General features: G+C 40.9%; 1 protein-coding gene and 1 long non-coding RNA gene across 4 annotated transcripts in view; one reads left to right on the plus strand and one right to left on the minus strand.

The window, feature by feature from the left end:
• Positions 1-20,078, plus strand: part of DGKD (diacylglycerol kinase delta) — a 100,053-nt gene that overhangs the window by 28,260 nt on the left and 51,715 nt on the right. Inside the window, exon 1 of one of the 3 annotated variants that reach the window (XM_036421321.2) lies at positions 18,240-18,372. The exons of the other annotated variants lie outside the window; for them this stretch is intronic. The gene's annotated coding sequence lies outside the window, so the exon portion shown is untranslated. Of the gene's footprint in view, positions 1-18,239; positions 18,373-20,078 lie in introns of those variants that run through there. 3 annotated transcript variants of the gene reach the window in all.
• On the minus strand, positions 11,936-19,515 carry LOC118709342. Its single transcript, XR_006740555.1, has 4 exons — positions 19,395-19,515; positions 18,349-18,351; positions 13,087-13,216; positions 11,936-12,056 (listed from the first exon to the last, which is right to left on the minus strand). It is a non-coding gene; the product is annotated as an uncharacterized LOC118709342 (long non-coding RNA).

The raw sequence follows: 20,078 nt of genomic DNA on the forward strand, positions 1-20,078 counted from the left end.
GACATACATCATTCCTGATTCTTCACCATGTCTGGTTTTCCTTTTTAATTTGAACAAATGTGTGAGCAGTTCAGACTTTTTTTTATCCTTTTCACTCTGATGGGAACAATTCTTGATAAATATTGAATTTAAGTCTTAAAATAATACTGTGTTTGGTGAATAACTGAGAATTTGGCACTTGTAAGCACAAAAGAATAAGAGCTTGGTCCAAATGAAAATTTTTAACATGTTGTAGTTCACATTTCTCTAACAGTTTTACATAGAAGTTTGTTTTTCATGATTATTGTAGAAAATTTGGAAAATACAGGCAAGTATGTTGAGGAAATGAAAAAATAGCCATAATTAGGCCACCTCAAAACAGAATGTTGATATTTTGGTTTAATTTTATTTTTTTAGTTTTAAACTGCCCCCCTCCTTTCCATTTATAAAAGTTTTGTGCTTTCTGCAAAAGTTCTAAGTGCATAAAATCATATGACCTCCCCCCTCAGACAAAGGTAGCAACTGTGCACTCTGGGGTGTTTATCTTTATTTCTATACTAGAGGTCCCATGCACAAAATTTGTGCAAGAATGGGCCTTTGCAGCCCCAGCTGCCCCGCCGCCCCACCCCCTGCCCACTGATTGTTCTGGGAGGTTGATCTGCCATCTGGTCTAATTAGTATATTAGCTCTTTATTATATAGGATATCTGTGTCTTCACCCACATCCACCATGAGATCATAGTGATCCTTTTGTACTTACATTTTTTCTCTTTGCAATTTATGGTGATTATTTCTGTGAATGTTCATCATATTTTTTAATGGCTGTATAGCATTTCTTGTATGACTTTCCAATTTTGGCTTCAGGAATTGACTTTAGAACCTATAAGTTAAGACTCCAATATTAGGAATGGAGTATTTAAAAATGGTTTTCTTAGTATTATTAAGCTATCTCATTTAGACATAAAGTATGCTTCCTATTTTCTTTTCAGTTCTTTGATAATAGTCAAGGTGGGTGATTTTCATCATGTTTAGGATTTGATATTTTGGGTTAATGTTAGTTTCAGATTTTTCCAGGTTTTGTTTTTATCTTATTTAATTATTGATTTCATTGATTGTTGATGTTGCTGATACAAGTGGGATTTTCCTCCATTTGAATTTCTGCTTTGTGATGATGGCTTATCGAATTAGCCTTTCCTGATGATTTCTCTTAAATTATGTTTTATTTTACTTGGAATATTTTTAGCCTTTTCTCCATGAATTTTATGGGTTAGTTAGTGGCTAGGAGAGATATAAAAAACCATGTAAATGGATTATTCTTTGCTATGTGGCTTTAGAGTTTTTAATTTAATAAGAATAGGTGTTCTTATTGGAGTGTTCTGAGCATTAATACCAATTTGGTTTTAGTATTTGTAATTTCCTAACAATATTTCTTGGTATTGTTGAACCTTACAACCAAATTTTGGATTTAGAATTTTCTGTCCATGTGTGTACTTTTCTTTGGTGTGGGAAGGTAGCCTCTGTTGTGTTTTGATTTTAGAGTTAAAATAACTGCATAAAATTTATTTAGTAACTTTTTTGATTTTATGTGTTTTGGAACACTTAAAAAATATTTATTGTTGAAAGTATTACAGATACCCCCCCTTCCCTCCTCTCCCCCATTGCCCCCTTCCAACTGGTTTCTGTCTTGCCCCAGGCCTTCACCACCCTGTTGTCTGTGTCCATAGAAAATGCATAATACGAATGTCAGTTCTTTGGTAATCTCTTCCCCCCTCATCCACTCTCTTCTTCCCTCAGAGATTTGTCACTCTGTTCCTTGTTTCCATTCTTCTGGTTCTATTTTATTCATCAGTTTATTTTGTTCATTATATTCCTTATTTGTTTGTTTTGATTTTTAGATTCAGATGTTGATAGATATGTATTTATAGCCATTTTATTGTTCATATTTTTTATCTTTTGTTTTCTTCTTACTAATTGCTTTTCTCTTGAAGCTTTTAATATTCTCTCTTTGTCTTAAACCCTTGGCATTTTAATTATGATATGTCTTGGTAGGGGCTTCTTTGGGTTGCTCTTGTTTGGGACTTCCTGAGCTTCTTAGATTTGTAAGTTCAGGTAGGGAAAGTTTTCTGTCATTTTGTCTTCAAATAGGTTTTCAATATCTTGTTCCCTTTTCCTTCTGGCACCTCCATAATGCAAATGTTGGTGTGGTTGAAGTCCCAGAAATATGTTTATATATATATATATTTTTTTTGTTTTTTTTTGTTTTGTTTTGTTTTGTTTTGTTTTGTTTTCTTTCCAGGAAACAGCCAATCAATGATTCTCTCTCATCTTTGATTACTGTATTTTTCGGACCATAAGACGCACTTTTCCCCCCCCAGAAGTGGGGGGAAAAAGTCCCTGCGTCTTATGGTCCAAATATAGCCTACACATATACTTTAAAAAAAAAGTTTTTTTACTTGCCCGGCTCTGTGTGGTCTCTGTGTGCTTGCCCTGCTCTAAAATGGTTCTAAATGCTGCTGTTTACTTTACAGGGTTGATTACATGTGTTTATGACTGTGATGTTGGGTTTTAATGCACATAAAATATTTTAGGACGCTATTTGTTTCAGAATCTTTTTTTCTTCATTTCCCTTCTCTAAAAACTGGTGCGTCTTATGGTCCGGAGCGTCTTATGGTCCGAAAAATACGGTAATATAATTTTAGAGAGGAAGAGATGGAGAGAGAAATAGAAACATCAAAGATGAAAGAAAATCATTGGCTGCCTCCTGAATGCCCCACATGGGGGATTGAGCCTGCAATCTGGGCATGTGCCTTAACTGGAATCTAACCGTGATCTCGTGGTTCATAGGGCGATGCTCAACCACTGAGCCACACTGGCCAAGCTATCTTCATATTTTTTTATTCTTTTTTCTTTTTTCTCTTCTGATTAGGTTTTTTTTTGCTTCCTCATATTCCAAATCGTTGATTTAATTATCAGAATCCTTTACTGTTGAATCACTGTAAATTATTCTTTATTTCAGTTAGTGTATGCTTAATTTCTGAATGGTCCTTTTTCATGTCTTTGATTATCTCACTAAGGTTCTTGTAATTCTTGTAATTCTCACTAAGATCCTTGAAATTCTCACTAAGATCCGTCAAGCTCTTATTAAATTCCTTGAGCAGTTTTATAACCATTGTTTTGAACTCTTTAGTAGTTTACTTTCTTCCATTTCATTTAGTACTTTTTCTGGAGATTTCTTCTGTTCTTTCATTTGTGAATGTTTCTTCGTCTCTGCATTTTGGTTGCTTTCCTGTGTTTGTTTTTTCTATGTATTAGGTAGAGCTGCTCTCTCTCATGGAATTGGTAGAGTGACCTTGTGTAGTAGGTGTCCTATAGGGCCCAGTTTCCTATAGTGGCTCAGACTCCCCAGTCACTTGACCTGGCACTCTAGGTGCATCCCTATGTGTGTTGTGTGCACTGTCTTGTAGTTGAGCCTTGGTTGCTGTTGGCATCACTGGGAGGAATTGACCTTCAGGCCAATTGGCTGTGAGGACCAACTGCAAATACAGTGGAAGAGCTGCTGTGCAGGAGCCATCAATATGGAGCAGGATTTGCTTCAGTGGGGCTTAAGGTGCTCACAAAGTCTGCCTCTTGAGTGTGTTGCTTGTGGATGTGTAAAGTTGTAATTTGGTATGATCTGAAGTTGTCCACCTGGTGCACTGACTCTGGGGCCTTCTGGGAGGTGCAGTCAGTCACTTCCTAGGACCACTTGCCAGGAGCTACAGAAAGATCTGTAGATGGCTGCTACTTATATTGGGCTTGGAAGTGCACAGGCCAGGCCAAGCTGTCTTGGGCCTCTTAGTGATAGGTATATGGCATGCTGACTCCAGCTGCTGCTTGTATGAGAGATTTTAGGAAAGACTGAAGCCTAAGCAAGGACAGCCATTCATATGGAAAAGCTGCTACAAAAAGCTTGGGTAGAGGCTGCAAATTGGATGGGCAGGGTCTCAACAAATCACCAGGGTGGAGCAAACAGTGTGAGCCATGAGTCAGGCTGATGAAAACTCAGATATGGCATCCAATCAGCTCTGCAATGGTGAAGGTCTCAGAATAGGAAAAATGACCCCTGCAAGCACCTCTGTCTGGGAGAAAGCTGCCCCTGAGTTCTTGCTCCAGTGCCATATAATTCAGTTCTTCCCCATATGTCCCTGGATCCTCCTCCCCCCAACCCCCCAAGCCTTTGTCTCAGTACTGGAGCTCAGAGGGAGTGTCTGAGTAAGTCCATATGCTAGCCCTTTAAGAGGAACGGCCCGGGATTCCAGCTGCCTCCGGGTTACTCAGTTGCAATCCTTGCTGGTTTTTATGGCCTGAAATTACTGGGACTTCTCTTCCTAGCACTGGAACCCTGGGCTGAGGGGTCTGGTCTGGGGCTGGGAACTTTGCTTCTCAGAGGAGCTTTCTGCAGCCTAGATATCCCTCCTGGTTAAAAAAACATGCCACAAGTGGGTGTCAAACCAGCCTGTTCAGCACCTCCTTGATGTGTTTTCTTTTTTATTTCTCTAGTTGTAGAACTAGCTTTGTTTTTCTTGTCTAGTTTTCTTAAACTCTGTCTTTTTTTATTCTTAATTTTTAAGAGAACCATTTATTGGATTATTGATCAATCCTGTTTCCTCATTACCTAATTTAATTTCTGCAAATATTTATTGTTCTTTCTATGTTTTTCACAACTTCACCATATTGAAAACAACTTATTGATTGGCTTATTTTCATATACATCTCATCTAATAAAAGATTATTAAATGGAATGTATATGAAAATAAGCCAATCAGTAATACACAAATTGACTGTACCTCTGCTACACTCACAAGCTACACCCACCAGCTAATCAGGAGCAAGTATGCAAATTAACCCAGTTAAGATAGCTGCGGCCACTGAAACAGCAGGATGCTTGGGTTTATCCCCGGCAATGAAGGAAGCCAAGCTTTCCACCTGCCCTAGCTGGCCCAAGGCCTCCACTCAAGGCTACAGAGTTTCAATTATAGAAGATAAATAAATCCCAACAAAAATGGTGGCAGCCATGGAGCTGGAGAGAGCAGGAGGCTTGAGTTTTCCCTGCCGATGGAGGAAGCTAAGCTTCCACAGCCCTGGCCTGCCTTGGCTTCTGTTTAAGGCTACAAAGTTTCAATTGTAGAAGATAAATAAATCCCAACAAAAATGGCTGCAGCCATGGAGCGAGCAGGAGGTTTGGCTCCGCTCAAGGCTACAAAGTTTCAATTAAAGAAGATAAATAAATCCCAGATACCAGGGCCTCTGCTTGGGTGGCCGGGGAGCATGGCTGGTCTGCACCTCACTCAGGCTGCCCCATGCCCCAAGGGAATCTCCACCCTGATCCAGGATACCCTTCAGGGAAAACCAGCTGGCTCCCCACCTGTGCACCAGTCCTCTATCCTATCTAATAAAAGAGTAATATACAGATTGATCATCACTTCAACACACAAGATGGCTTCTCCCATGTGGTCAAAGATGACTGCCTTCATGTGGACACAAGATGGCCACCACAAGATGGCCGGCAGGGGATGGCAGTTGGGAGGGACCAGGCCTGCAAGGGAGAGCAATTGGGGGCAATCAAGCCTGCAGGGGAGGGCAGTTAGGGGTGACCAGACTGGTAGAGGAGGGAAGTTGGGGGCAACCAGGCCTGCAGGGAAGGGCAGTTGAGGGGTGACCCAGGCCTGCAGGGGGAGAGCAATTGGGGGGACCAGGCCTACAGGGGAAGGGAGTTAGGGGTGACTAGGCCTGCAGGGGAGGGCAGTTAGGGGCAAACAGGCTGGCAGAGGGGCAGTTAGACATCAATCAGATTGTCAGGGGAGTGGTTAGGGGGTTATCAGGCTGTCAGGCAGAAGTGGTTAGGGGCAGTCAGGAAGGCAGGCAGGTGAGCAGTTGGGAGCCAGCAGTCCTGGATTATGAGAGGGATGTCCGACTGCCCGTTTAGGCCCAATGGGCAGTCGGACATCCCTTGAGAGGTCCAAGATTGTAGGGTGCAGGCTGGACTGAGGACTCCCCAACCCCCCGTTGCACGAAGTTTTTGCACCGGGCCTCTAGTAATGTCGTGTGTGTATATATAAAATGAAAACATGAGGGACTGAATTTAACTGAGTGCCTTTTTGTTCACATGCCCAAAGTTGTTTTTTTCCCCAGTAGAAGAAAAATGTTATTAAAGACAAATTATTTTTTGTTGATCATTGAAGAAAACTTTGAAGTATATAACTATAAATAGGAAATTTGCAACCATCCATCTTGCTATTACCCATATATACCCAGTAATATATTTTGGTTTATGTCCCACCAAATACATTTTATAAAATGCAATTTTTACCTTTCTTCACTTAACAATGAGCTTTTTCTCTTATAATATCTTCAAAGTCTTATTTATTGATTTTTTTTAGTATTTCATCATATAAATGGATGTTTATATGTCCAGTTTCTATATTAAACATTTCAGTATTGTGATGTGCATTTACACACCGATCCTTTTGTGCATTTTTGATTATTTATATAGTATAAATTGTTGGACATGGAATTACATTTGAGGTAGAAAACATAAACTTTTAAAAGGCTTTTGAAAAATAAAATGAGTTACTGATGCTTGTTACAACTTGGATGAACCTTGAAAATAAAATAACTAAGTAAAAGAAGTCAGACACAAATGGCCACATATTTTATGATTCCATTTATATGAAATGTCTACACTAGGCAAATCTGTAGAGACACAAAGAACATTAGTGGCTTTGAGGGGCTGAAGAGGAAGGAGTGCCTGCTAAAGTATGCAGGATTTTTTTCTTTTTTGAGTGTGACAAACTCTTCTAAAATTAGATATTGCACAACTTTGTGAATGTGCTGGAAACCACTAAATTGAATACTTTTAAAGGGTGAATTGTATGGAAATCCTATCTCAAAAAAATATGATGGAAAATAGTTTGCATTTTGGGACAACATTTGTTACTATGGAGCTGTCAGTCTGATCTGAAAACGAAGCCTGACTTATATTTCATCTCTGTGGGAAAATTTGTGCAGAGGACCAAATACTCAACTTCCAGATGTAGAGCTTGTTCTGGTTTGGAGCCTTTGGAACTCCATTTCTGGCCGGTAGTCTTGGGTGATTCCCAGCCCTCAGGGAAGAGGTACCTATTCTTCCACATTTATTTCCTATTTTGTTACTGCTCTAAAACTGCCTTTTCATCTGAGGATATGGTGGAAGGACAAGAGAAAGATTCATACTGAGTTCCCCAGAAACATTCCAATATAAGGAAGCTCATCCCTTGAATAATCTGTGATGGTGCAATGGGGAGTGTTTGGTGCCCAGTCCCTTAGTCACGCTTCCACAGAGTCAGTAAGTTCTGGGCACTGGGGCTGTAGGTGATACAAATATTTTCTTTGCTTAAAATTCACTCATAATAATCTGGACCTTTTCTCACTCTCTGCGATATTTACTGTCAGACCACTGAACCTGTCACTTACCATACAGCGAATGCAGGAGTCTGTGTGCAGGTGTCTCTTCCATCGGCTGTGTCCTTTTGGAAGGCAGCACACGTGTTCAGGGAATGAGTGCAGAATGAATCAGTGAATTTGCCCAGAAGCTACTGCACTTCTGGAATATCTCATTTGGTTTCTAGCTATTCCAGTTGTAATTACCAAGCTCTACAACTTTTACTAAAATTTGATGCTTGGTACAAACCACCAGTCAATGAGAACTGTTACCATGAATCAAACAACAGATAGGAACCTTTTATAGCTGTGGAAACATGAGTAAATTCACTCCACATTAGAAAAGAGTATTTTTAATCCTCCCCTAGATGGCCAGGGAAGTGTACCATGAAGAAGTAAGGACCTTGAGACAGAAATGTCTAAGGGAAATGGGCGGAGGTACTTGTGGGAGAGGAGAGGTTTTGAGACAATCTTGATGGAAGAAGTGGTATGAATGAGTTTCATGTAATTGGACAAGGGTCTGCCTCTCTTCTTGTTCTTTAAGGACAATGAGTCAGGATGAAGCTAAAAACATAGAGATTGCCTTTAGATTTCTGATAGGCAGAGCAGTGGCACTGGGTGCTTCCAGGAGGTGGGGAGTAGAGCAGACAGTGGGGCCAGCCCCTTAGAAGGCCAAAAACACAGAAACATGATGAGAAAGGAAAGGGATTTACCAGCTTCATGTCTTAGCCTCTGCAATAACATGAAATTCTATGCTTTTGATGATTAAACATGTTAATGCTTTTCTGTGAGGACTAAAAGGCTTGGTATATTATTGCCAAATTCCCTTAGAAATATCAGTAAGACTTCAAATACCAAGAAGTGCTTTTTTTTTCCTTTCCTTTTACGGATACCATGTGTTCACATTTTAGAATATCTTTGCCACTTTGGTAGTTTAAAAATGGTAATTTGCTTCTTCAATGATTAAAGTGAGTTGAGTTCAAACATTTCTTGCGGTCCATTGGCCATCTGTATTTCTCTCTTTATGAGATGATTTTTTTTATGTGCTTTTAGATAGTAGTGTATATGTAGGGTTCAAAGTAACAACTGTTCTGACTTCTGATACTGTAGATGAGTATTGATTGTTTTAGGTATTTGATGTAAATTCACTCATAATGTCTATTCTTTTGTGTCTGTTTCTGATGTATTTCCTGATTTAATGAAATGTGGGGAATTTTTCTAGTTGTATTGTTACTGATTTGTAGCTTAATTCTACTGTGATTAGAGTACAGTTTGTGATTCTAATCTTTTGAAATTATTGAAACTTTAATACCTGTTGGTTTTTATAAATGTTCCATGTGCATTTGAGCAGAACTTGGATTAGTAGTTCTTTACATTTAAAAAATAAAATGTTGAGAGAGAGAGAGAGAGGGGGGAAGAGAGAGGGAGAGAAAGATAGAAATAAAGTGAGAAACATCTACATTGATTGCCTGCCTCTTGCACGTTCCCCTATTAGGGGGATCCAGCCCACAACTTGGGTATGTGCCCTGACCAGGAATTGAACCAGTGACCTCCTGGTGCTGGGTCAGTGCTCAACCATTGAGCCACAATGGCCTGGCAGATATTTCTTTATTTTGTTGATTAGGACACAATTTAGACATTTTTCTCAAATCTTTTACAACATACTGATTTATTATCTGCTTGTGTCCTATTAGTTATCAAGTGAGATATATTAAAATATCCTATTGTAATTGTAGACTTATCTTTTTTTTCTGTTAATTTTTGCTTTATGTATTGAGAGGGTTATTATTGAGTCTATACAGATTTAGAATTATTTTATTTCTTACTAGATTGACCCTTTTATTATGAAATAACTATTGTTATTAATCTTAATGTTTTTTGCCTTCAAGTTTACTTTGATGTTAGTATTATAGCTACACAATAGCTTTATTTTGGCTAGTAATTGCATTATAAGTAATGGTATATAATTTTCATCCTTTTACTTGCAACATCTTAGTTTTTATTTTATGTGTGATTCTTATAAACAGCTTATTGTTTTGTGATTTTAAAATTATTGTATATTTAATTTTATTATTTCTTCCACTGGATTATATTTAATCTATACTTAATGTAGATACTTTTGTAATTGGATATAAATTTAATATATTATTACTTGTTTTCTCTATGTCTCACATTTTTTTTCCACACCTTTATTTTTTTAATCCTCACCCGAGGATATTTTTTCCATTGATTTTTAATTTTATTTTAGTTTTAAGAGAGTAGAAGGGAGGGAGGGGAAAGATGAGGGGGAAGGGGGGGGAGAGAAAGAGAGAGAGAGAGAGAGAGAGAGGAGAGAGAGAGAGAGGAGAGAGAGGAAGAGAGAGAGAAAGAGGAAAGAAAGAAATATCGATACAAGAGGAACACATTTATTGGTTGTCTCCCACACCCATGTGCCTTTGACTGGGAATGAGCCTGAGACCCTTCAGTGGTTGGGCTGGTGCTCTAACCACTGAGCAACAACCAAGGGCAGTGCTTTCATCACTTTTAACCTAAGTCCTATTTTAATAAAGACTTGATGAAATGTCATCACCTCCTTTTCTTAAAGTTTCAAAATGCAGCAAAAACAAAAGTGGAGTACACTATACCTCTGTTCTCACACTGCCCACCACCCCTGGCATCTCTCCCTGAGTCTCATCAGAGTCCATTTGGCTTATTTTGTTTTGTTATAATGCTGTCACAGATGCTGCATGAGAGCACAGATTTTTGTCTGTTTTGTTCACAGCTTTCCCCAAGTGCCAGCACAAAGTAGGTGCTCCTAAGTACTTGAAGAGTGACTTTGTCAGCACTAGTTTCAGGATGATTTGGGCCCTGTTCTTGTCACTGATGTCACTCAGCAGAATGCTTTCAATAGCCCAGGCTTTCCTTGATAAAGCATACAGTGCCACAGGGGCAGCAGGTAGTGCCGATGCAGAAACAGCAGGCCATGAAGAAGAGCTTGGCTGTGGCGGGCGTGCGGGCGTGCGTGCGTGTCAGGGAAGGCCTTCCCGGCTGAGAAGGATTGTGGCCAGTGTTGCCAAGTATCTTAAGTGCAAGTGGTTCCTATCAGAGGGAGCAGGTGTGTGAGGTAGGCAGAAGTACTTTGTTGGCTTTGGGTGAGGATCAAGACTTTTTTGTTCTAAATGTATTGGGAAGCCATTAAATTTTTAAAGCTAGGAGTGGTATTTGCTCTGATTCTGGCTGCTGCTGGAGACTAGATCTGCAGAGAAGAGTTGGCCAGAATACGTGCGAGCAGGTGAGACAGGGTCCTTTGCTATGACCAGGCAAGGGATGTGGAAGTCTGGCTGGAGCCATGAGGTGGGACACGGGCTGGGTGCAGAGCAGGGCAGTGCAAACAGTTAAACTGTTGTCCTTGTTACCAGTGCCATTCTTTGTTTTACATGACTTGGGAATTCAATAACTGTATTGAAGATCACTGGGGAATTGAGCAATTCATGATAAATGGCTTCCTAGAAAGCATCTGGTCACATTGCACAGGGTGAGACTCAGGCAGCTCTGTACTCTCCCTTTAACAGGAACCTATTGGTAGCCCCTTCCAGTTTCAGAAACTAGACCTCTCCACCTCAGAGACTGACTTCATGGTGGCTGGTGTCCAAGGCTCTGTTCTTTTTTGAGGAGACAGAATTAGTGGAATTCAATTTAGTGAAGGTTTTCTAAACTTAGTAGAACAAGGAGCTTGTCATCTGAGGCAGACAGGTGCTCCTGATGGATTGCAGGAAGCAGGTCAAAGGCTGAGGGTAGGTAGGTGTAGGCTACAAGCTGGCCTGTGTCCCTTGAAGGGCAAGGAGCCTGGAGCACATTCATGCCCACAATGTGGGCAGAGGATGGCCCACATTGCCTGGCAGAGGACAGCGGATTTCCCCCCTCCCCCCCCTTTATTGATTTTTAGAGAGAGAGGAAGGGAGAGGGATAAAGCGATAGAAACATCTATTAGCTTCCTCCTGCGCAGCCTCCACTGGGGATTGAGCCCACAATGTTATGTGTTCTGACCGGGAATTGAACCAGTGACTGCTTGGTTCCTGAGTCAATGCTCAACAGATAAGCCACACTGGCTGGGTGAAGATGGTGGCTCTTGATGGACATTTTACTCCCAGAGCTCTTCACTTCATTCAGTGTGGCCCTGGCCGCTTGCTGTCATACCACCGCCCACTGGTTGCCTGAGCCTTCCTCCTCAGACCCCTCAGGTTGTGGTGCTGGCGTTGGGTGACACATTGGCCCTGGATTTGGTTGAGGCGCACATTGGATGGGGATTGGATACCCTCCCACAGTGGGGCTCTGGGTCCACCACAATCAGAGTTGACTGAGCAGCATAATTATAGGCACTTTCTATCTATTCAATGAGTGAATTGAAAGCAATTACCAAATAATTTATTATGTCATTTGGTACTTAATTAGAAAATTTTATTTTAGTTTGGTTTACTTATATTACTTAAATGAAATATGACATACTTTTTCTGTTTGTTGAATAATAACTTCTAATTAAACAAGTCACTATGGATTACTCCAGACTTCACTGGGCCTAGTGCAGCTGTCTGTTTCACTTTTACCCTTAGGGTCATGGAAGCAGCGGCAGTTGAGTTGGACCTTGAAGAGAAAAAGACAAGTTTTATTGGAATATATCTAAAATGTAAAACCATTAAAAAGAATAATTCTCCTCATTTTTAAAAGCACTAACTCATCCAGTTCCTCCTCATTTCTTACTTATTGCAGTCCAGGGATCTGGACTCCCATCCCCCTATCCTCCTGCCGCACACGGATATGCTGTAGCCAAGCCTGCTCTTTGTTGGGAATGACTGCCTGTGTACAAGTCACCTGGTCTTCCTGGGGCCCCCATCTGGAGCCCTCTCCCCAGTTTTCTCTTTAGATCTGTCTATTCTTCAAAGGTAGGGCAAAAATTTTCTCTTTGGTAAGATCTCCCTGTTCACACCATGGCCTCTGCTCCTTTGGGGCAGTGGTTCCCAAACTTGGCTGTGCCTGAGCACTCTCCAGTACTTAAAAATGGTTCTTGGCACCATCATCAGAGATTCTGGTGCTATTTTACATATGGAAGATTTGTTTAAGTTTTCCATGATTTTTAAATTTTTTAAATTTTATTTTATTGATTTTCCACAGAGAGGAAGGGAGAGAGATAGAGAACCAGAAACATCAATGAGAGAGAAACATCAACCAGTCGCCTCCTGCACACCTTCTCCCAGGGATGTGCCCGCAACCAATGTACATGCCTTTGACCAGAATCCAACCTGGGACCTTTCAGCCCGCAGACCAACACTCTATCCATTGAGCCAAACCGGTTTCGGCAGTTTTCCATGATTTTTAAAAAAATATATTTTTATTGATTTTGGAGAGAGAGGAAGGGAGAGGGAGAGAGAGAGAGAAACATTGATGTGAGAGAGAAACATCAGTTGGCTGCCTCCTGTATGCACCCTGACTGGGGATTGAACCCACAATTCAGGCATGTGCCTGACACCTTTTGGTACATGGGATGGTGCTCAACTAACTGGCCAGGACCATTTCCCATGCATTTGAAGTGTAGCCATGTTTGGGACACTTATGTGACACTGCAAGAGCATAGGCTCCTAGTGGTGTGTGCACTTGGTCACACACACCTACTTACATCTTGCCTTTTACACTTACAGTCCCCTGTGCAAGATACACCCAGCTGTGCCAGTCAGTGGGAGCTCAAAGTCACTTCCTTGTTCATTTCTGTTCAGAGAGGATGTTGAGTCGTTACTTCTTTGCAAAGCCTTGTGGGACAAATGTTCATTATTGTGGCAGATCATGTGGGCCAGCCCCATAGATTAGTCTTACCCACACCTTGAGTGCTGGAGTGAGTGAGACCCGGGAGTTTCCCCAACTGTGTGTTTCTGGATTCTGGTAGCAGCTGTGAAAGGAGCCGGCTCCCTCCTGTGTGTGTGTGTGTGTGTGTGTGTGTGTGTGTGTGTGTGTTTCCACCAAGTTTGACAGCTTGAAAACTTCTTTACCTCTGAGAATATGGGAATAATGTAACAACAAATAGGGCTTTACCCTGGCAACCTAATTGCTGAAATCAAACAGAAACCAACTAGAAAAAAATGCATGGTGTAGAAAGACTTCTTGTTTCTTCTTTTAACAATTCTGTGTTGTGGCAAACCCTGGATGCCTGAGGGCGGACAGAGGTGGATAAATACTTGCCCTGTGCTCAGAGACTTCACAGCCTGTTGGACATGGAAAGAAATAATTATAGTCCCTGTGACAAGTATAATAGAAGAAGTTTCAAAATAGATGGGGGAGGCGGGGGAAGTGGAAGCTTCCCAGAAGGGGACATGTGAGCTGGACTCGAGAGGGAGCTGTTTCTTGCAGAACAGCATGGGAAGAGCCAGCAGGTGCCTCGAATTCAGAGATCTGACAGACTAGCAGTGTGTCCCAAGTACCCAAGGGAGAGGGATAGAGAGCCAGAAACTTATTTCCTGAAGTGTTCAAATCATAAGTAGTGATGTTAGAGGAGATTTAAATAGGGGGAAAAAAGATTCCACAGTAGCTCAGCAGCTGCTTTTTTTCAAGTTCCTTTCAGACTTTTTATTTTATAGGCAAACACTAAGTGATACATATGTAATGCACACGTCATGTATATACCAGTATAATTTATATTTTCGCTTTTATTATTTCATCATAAATGTTTCTTCCTCAGGAGTAATGATTGTTTTTATAGTTGCAGATAATTCATTGTGTAGATAGATGTGTCATAAATGATCAAACTTTACTTACTCCTCAAGTATTTAGGGGCTAAGTATGGTTTTCATTTTTCCTGTTGAAACTCTTCCTGGAGTGAGCATCTTAGGTCCCAGGAAGAAGGACATTTGGGAAAATGCATGTGGTCTCCCCAGCAGAGCAGCTCTGGTGCTGAGCCCTCTTCCCAGGGAGGAGGCAGTTTTCCCTGAGAGGGCAGCCTGTGCTCCCCATCTTTTCACCTCTGTCACCTGCCCTTGAAGTTGGGAAGATAAAACTTCCTTCTCTATTTTATTTGGGTTTGGTTGTGGCTTATAGCTTCACTTGTGGGCATGAGTATGTCTGTATTCTTGCTTCTGTTTACCTTGTTTTAGATGGATCATAATTGGATCTTTAGTGTATTCTAACCTCCTAGAATCTCTGGTGAGTATGTCACCTGTGATAAAGGAATAGAGGAGACCGGGCTGGATTTGATGATGAGAAAGTGGACAGATCAAGGGACCCTGGAATTAAGTGACCAATCTGGTGGAGGAAGAAACGTGAGCAGAAAGCTGGACAGAACAGCTGCTGTCCAGACAGCATGGCCTGGAGAACCGTGGTGGAGGAATTGGAATGTGCTGGGATGAAGGGAGAGGGGACAGTTGGAGGGGGAGGAAGGAGCCTGGGCAGAGGGCAGAAAGTGAGGACTGCATACTTGGCGTCATAGAAGAACAAAATGAAGGGAGATACATGCCCCAGGTTTATTTTTAAATTTCAGGAAAATGAATTGGCCAAATAAAGAGGGTTTTCAGTATAAACTGAATGAGAATTAAATCTAAGATACACATGTTAGAAGGTTGCTTCTGCATAACAGTATATTTAACACTGCATACACAAAAAGGAACTTAATTCTTAGCAGTTAATATTTATTTATCCATTCATTCATTCATTTATTTATTTATTTATTTTTAAATGCCTTGAAACTTTCCTATGGCTTTATTTATTTATTTATTTATTTTAAAAATATATTTTATTGATTTTTTACAGAGAGGAAGGGAGAGGGGTAGAGAAGAAACATCGATGAGAGATAAACATCGATCAGCTGCCTCCTGCACCCCCCTTCCCCCACCAGGGATGTGCCCGCAACCAAGGCACATGCCCTTGACTGGAATTGAACCCAGGACCCTTCAGTCCATAGGCTGATGTTCTATCCACTGAGCCAAACCGGTTTCGGCAGCAGTTAATATTTAGAAAATCATAAAAATGTGTTCATTAGAAATAGGTTCTGCTGCCCTGTTAATTTCCTAGAGCTGCCATAATAATTTGCCATATGGCTTATGCAACATAATGTATCCCTCACACCTCTGTAGGCTAGAAGTCTGAAATCCAGGTGTCAGGTGAAATCCTGTTTCTCACCTCCTCCAGCATCTGGTGGCTTCAGGTGTTCCTTGACTTGTGGCCACATCACTCTAGTCTCTCCTCCATGTTCACATAGCTGTCTCCTCTTTCCCAGGTGTCTTCTCTCATTGACACTAGTCATTGATCTAGGGCCCACCCAAATAATCCAGGATGATTTTACCCCAAGAGCCTTAATTACATATGCAAAGACTCTTCCAAATAAGCTCATAGGCAAAGGTTCTGTGAATTACTGCATGGACATATCTTTTGGGAGGCCATCATTCAACCCACTGCATTTGCTTGTAGGAAAAAATGCCAAGATAAGAATGGTGTAAACACTTGAAGTTCATTCTTTCATGCAAAAAGGTAGTTCTTGTTCGTTATGGTCCTCCAGGGCATCTGGATCCTCCCGGAATTTGATTCTCCTGGTTCAAGATGCTGCAGAGTGCCAGTCACTCCCAGATCCCCTTTTGGGAAATGGGGGATAGGGAGGAGACAAGACTGTGTAGCCTTGCAGAGGTTTGTAGCTTAGGTTCATGGGTTTTCCCCATTCTAAAGGGTCTTGGATATAACTATTTTTATTAAAATTGGTTTCCATTGCAGTCCTAAGTATTTCATTTTCAACATTTAGAGACATTCTGAAAAGGGTTGTATAGGCTTTATCAGACTGTCAAAAGGGGTCTTGGCACAAAAATATATTTTTTCATATATGTACACATACAAGTATAACATATAAGTTTCAGTGTAAATTGAATGAGAGTTATTCTAATGTAGGATATACGTGTTTAGAAGGCTGGCTTCTGCAAAATAGCATATTGAAATCTTGCATATGCTATTGAGATGGAGATCTACGGTGTTTCCCCGAAAATAAGACCTAGCGCATGGAAAAATAAGACATCCCCTGAAAATAAGACCTAGTGCAACTTTGGGAGAAAAAATTAATATAAGACACTGTCTTATTTTTGGGGAAACAGGGTAGCAGGCTTCATTCCTAGCATCATCCTGGTTTCCCCCCATATGAGTCTGGTTCCCCAGAATCTCACCTGGCACTGGAGTTCAGAACAGTCAGGAGCTTGTGTCTCCCTTCTGATTGAAAAAGACAACCATGTTTTCAGTTGCCAGCCCTTTCTGCGCGTGCATTCCTCTGTACCTCTGCACTTTATTTCTGCACCTCCTCTGAGTCTCAGTGTGCTTTTCTCTTTCCTTCTCGTTGTAGAATTTCCACTCATCCAGCCTTCCTGTGGTTCTGGATGATGTCCGTTTTGTCTTTTAGTTGTAGTTTTGAAGTAGTTCTACAAAGCAGCAATTTCAGGTGTTTACCTATGCTACCATCTTGGTTTCTCCCAATGCTTCATCTTTTAAGGCTCCATTTTCTCATCTGTGAACTAGGGATAATACTGATTCATCTCACAGGTCATTTTATTAGGTTTGAAAAAAGTGGCCTCAAAATATTTCTGGCTTTTATCTCCACCACTACTCATCACCATTAATAGGAACGTGATAGGGTTCAACTTGCTAACACTTAGCAGTTATTCTGATTTAAAGGGATTCCTAAGGATTTCAGATAAAATCAGTTTTCTAGACTTCTAAAAAAACAGATACCAGAAAGAATTGTTATCCTTAAGAGTTTTTAGGCTGCACTACTGAAAATAGGAAAACCAAATATAAAGAAATATAAAGAAAACCAAATGTGATTAAAAATATAAGACACCTTTAATTACCTTCATTTTAATTGCATTTGGTTTTCCTTTTCATTGTATTTCCCCTGTTTTTATTACTCTAAATAAAAAGGAAGCCATGTGATGGTTTAAGTAACATTTCTAGTTTTTAAAATGTTGCCTACTTGGCACTCATGTTTGGTGAATGAATAGAAGTTCCTTATTAAGCCTACAGAGGGTGAAACTGCAGATCTGTTTCTCACGCTGTTTCCAGCAGATGTCAGTCTGTGGGTTGGTCAGGGCTGCTCCTTTGGTGAGGATCCATGACCTTTACCCAGATTTCAACATCAGTTTTCCCTTTCAGCTTGTTTGGAGCTCAGGTACTTACTGGGCAAAACCACTGCGCTAGTCATTTTGTCTTGGAAAGAGGAAAAGATATATATATACATATATATATATTTGGCAAATTTTCTTGCATGGAAAAACTTCCCAATTTTTGTGACTGCCGGCCAGGATCTGGGATGGGAGAGTTGGACTTGTGGGTTGGACTGTCTCATAAGTCCTCTTAGGCCAGAAGCCCTGCCAGATGGGAAGCTCTACGTTAGGGGGGCAGCACCTGCCGCCTAGGCTCCCTGTCATAAGTGAGCCCACATGGTTCCTGGTCACGTGGAGGGTTCCAGAAGAGCCTGACCTCACATCCTGGTTGTGCCAGCTGTCAGCTGTGGGATCTCAGTCCTTAACTCCTGTGGCTTCATCCTTCCATTAGCACAAGGGGGGCAGTACTGCCTTGCCCGTGGTGGTGGGGCAAGCACCTGGCACATAGTAGCTGCTTAGTGAATTAAATGCTGTGATTGTTAAAACATACCTTGGACCGTGGAGCAGGACTGAAAGGGCAACTGCAGAAGGAAGTAAGTCCAGCAAATTCTATGGTTTTTAATCCACTGTGTTCTCAGTTTCAAGAAGCAGGAAGAAGCAGGCACTGAGCCCAATTGGTGGCTTTGTGTTTGCTAAGTGTGGGGTTTTGCTGAAACAGCACCTGCTCTGTGGCACTAATGGTCTGAAGAGCCAGGGACTCCACGTGAGCGCTTGGGATTCAGTTCTTACAGTTGTTCCAAGCAGGCAGAGAGAAAAGACACCCTCTTCTGCTGACAGCCTGGCTGGTGAGCGGTGGAACCAATTGTGGAGCCTATTAAGTGGATTGGGGTGGGATAAGAGTTGTCTGGTTTGTGTGTTATTAGCGAGTAGGGAAATTTGTGAAATCCAAGCTATTTTCACAATACTGTTGGTGTTTGTATATATTATATATGTGTTTGTATATGTATGTGTGTTAATTAGTAATACTTCTAATTGACTTTATTTACTAATGACAGAGGAAACCCAAATCTCAAAAAATAGATAGTTGACAGCCTGTAATTTGACTATTATACTTTTGTAAAGCAAAAAGTTTTTTTGAGAAAAAAAAAAAACACACAATGGAGAAAATACGTGGATTTGATTGAAGTTTTTTCTTTGGGTTTCTAGAAATTAATAATTTTTATGACTAAAGTCATATTTATCCAGTATTATTTGATAAATATGCCAGGGATTTAACTGGGCCAAACCCTGTTCGGCTGTTTTTTACCTTGAAAGTTGGGAAAATTATATCATTCTGTACCAGAATAAGCTGGTATTTCAGTGCATGTTAAGTGGTAAGATCTTTTTATTTCCTTGAGACAACTTATTAAATTAAAATAATTCCCTGCTCTGATGGGGAGACTGTAGTATTATTTATTGACTCAATAATTCCTCCCCTCCAATGCTGAAGCACCTCGTTTGAAATGTAACATCAAAAATAAAACATGTGATTTCTCCCCCCTCCCTTCCTCCTTCTCCCCCTCCAGATGGTGGAGGACTGTTGGAGCCGTACTATTTCTGTACAGGATCTTTAGTTAAACCTCAAGACCTCAGCCCAGTGTGAAGGTGCTCAGTTAAGGAGCCCTACTCAGGGCGAATCCATGGCTACCCCCAGGCTCACCTCCATCCCTCATGTGTATTAGAAAAGCTGCTTAGTGTGAGGGTGCAATCTTCTCTACAGCTTTCACTGGGTGCAAAGTTCTAAAGACAGTGGGTCGGAGTAATTAGACATTTAGAAATGGGAGTGGGGATGGTCCCCATCTCATCTGTGGAATGACCGTAGGAACACTGAGGCAGGAGCCCTGGCGTCTGTCCCGTCCCTGACCCTGAAAAGCAGGATCACTTCCTTGTCTGGAAAATAAGGGCCCAGGCTTAGCTGATCCTGGAGGCTGTTGCCAGCTCTGGTTCTGCCTTCTGAGAAATGAACTTTATGGTTTGCTTTATCAAGAAGTATCTAATCACACCAAGGAATAGAGTGGGTATTTGTTGTTCTCAGAGTCATAGTGCTGATTTGTCCAGGGCACTGCCCGTTCACACACCCTGTTGTAGATGAGTTAACACCCGTTAATGATTCTTAGCACCCACTTTGACTTGCAGAAATGTAAATGATAAATTATATGGCCACTTTAATCATTCAGAAAAGGGTTCACCCTGTCTTTTAAAGAATATTCCAGTACACTAAGATATGTAAACATTAAAAATATCTTATAACTTTTGGTTGAGGCATAATTGTTGTACAGTGACCTGTACTATTTGAAGTGTACAACTTGATGAGTCCACACACAAACACACCACCTATTGAAACTGTCACCGCAGTAAGGATAACAGTTTTGTTATCCCCCAAATTCTCTTAGTCTTTCCCTCTCTATCCCCCACCCCCAAGCAAACATTTCTATTTTTGCAGATTTGTTTTTATTTTTTTTAGAGTTCTGTGTAAATTGAATAATGGTGGAATGTTCTTTGCAAAAAAATG

Source organism: Pipistrellus kuhlii, unplaced genomic scaffold (genome assembly GCF_014108245.1).
Source record: "Pipistrellus kuhlii isolate mPipKuh1 unplaced genomic scaffold, mPipKuh1.p scaffold_m20_p_7, whole genome shotgun sequence".
NCBI lineage: Eukaryota > Metazoa > Chordata > Mammalia > Chiroptera > Vespertilionidae > Pipistrellus > Pipistrellus kuhlii.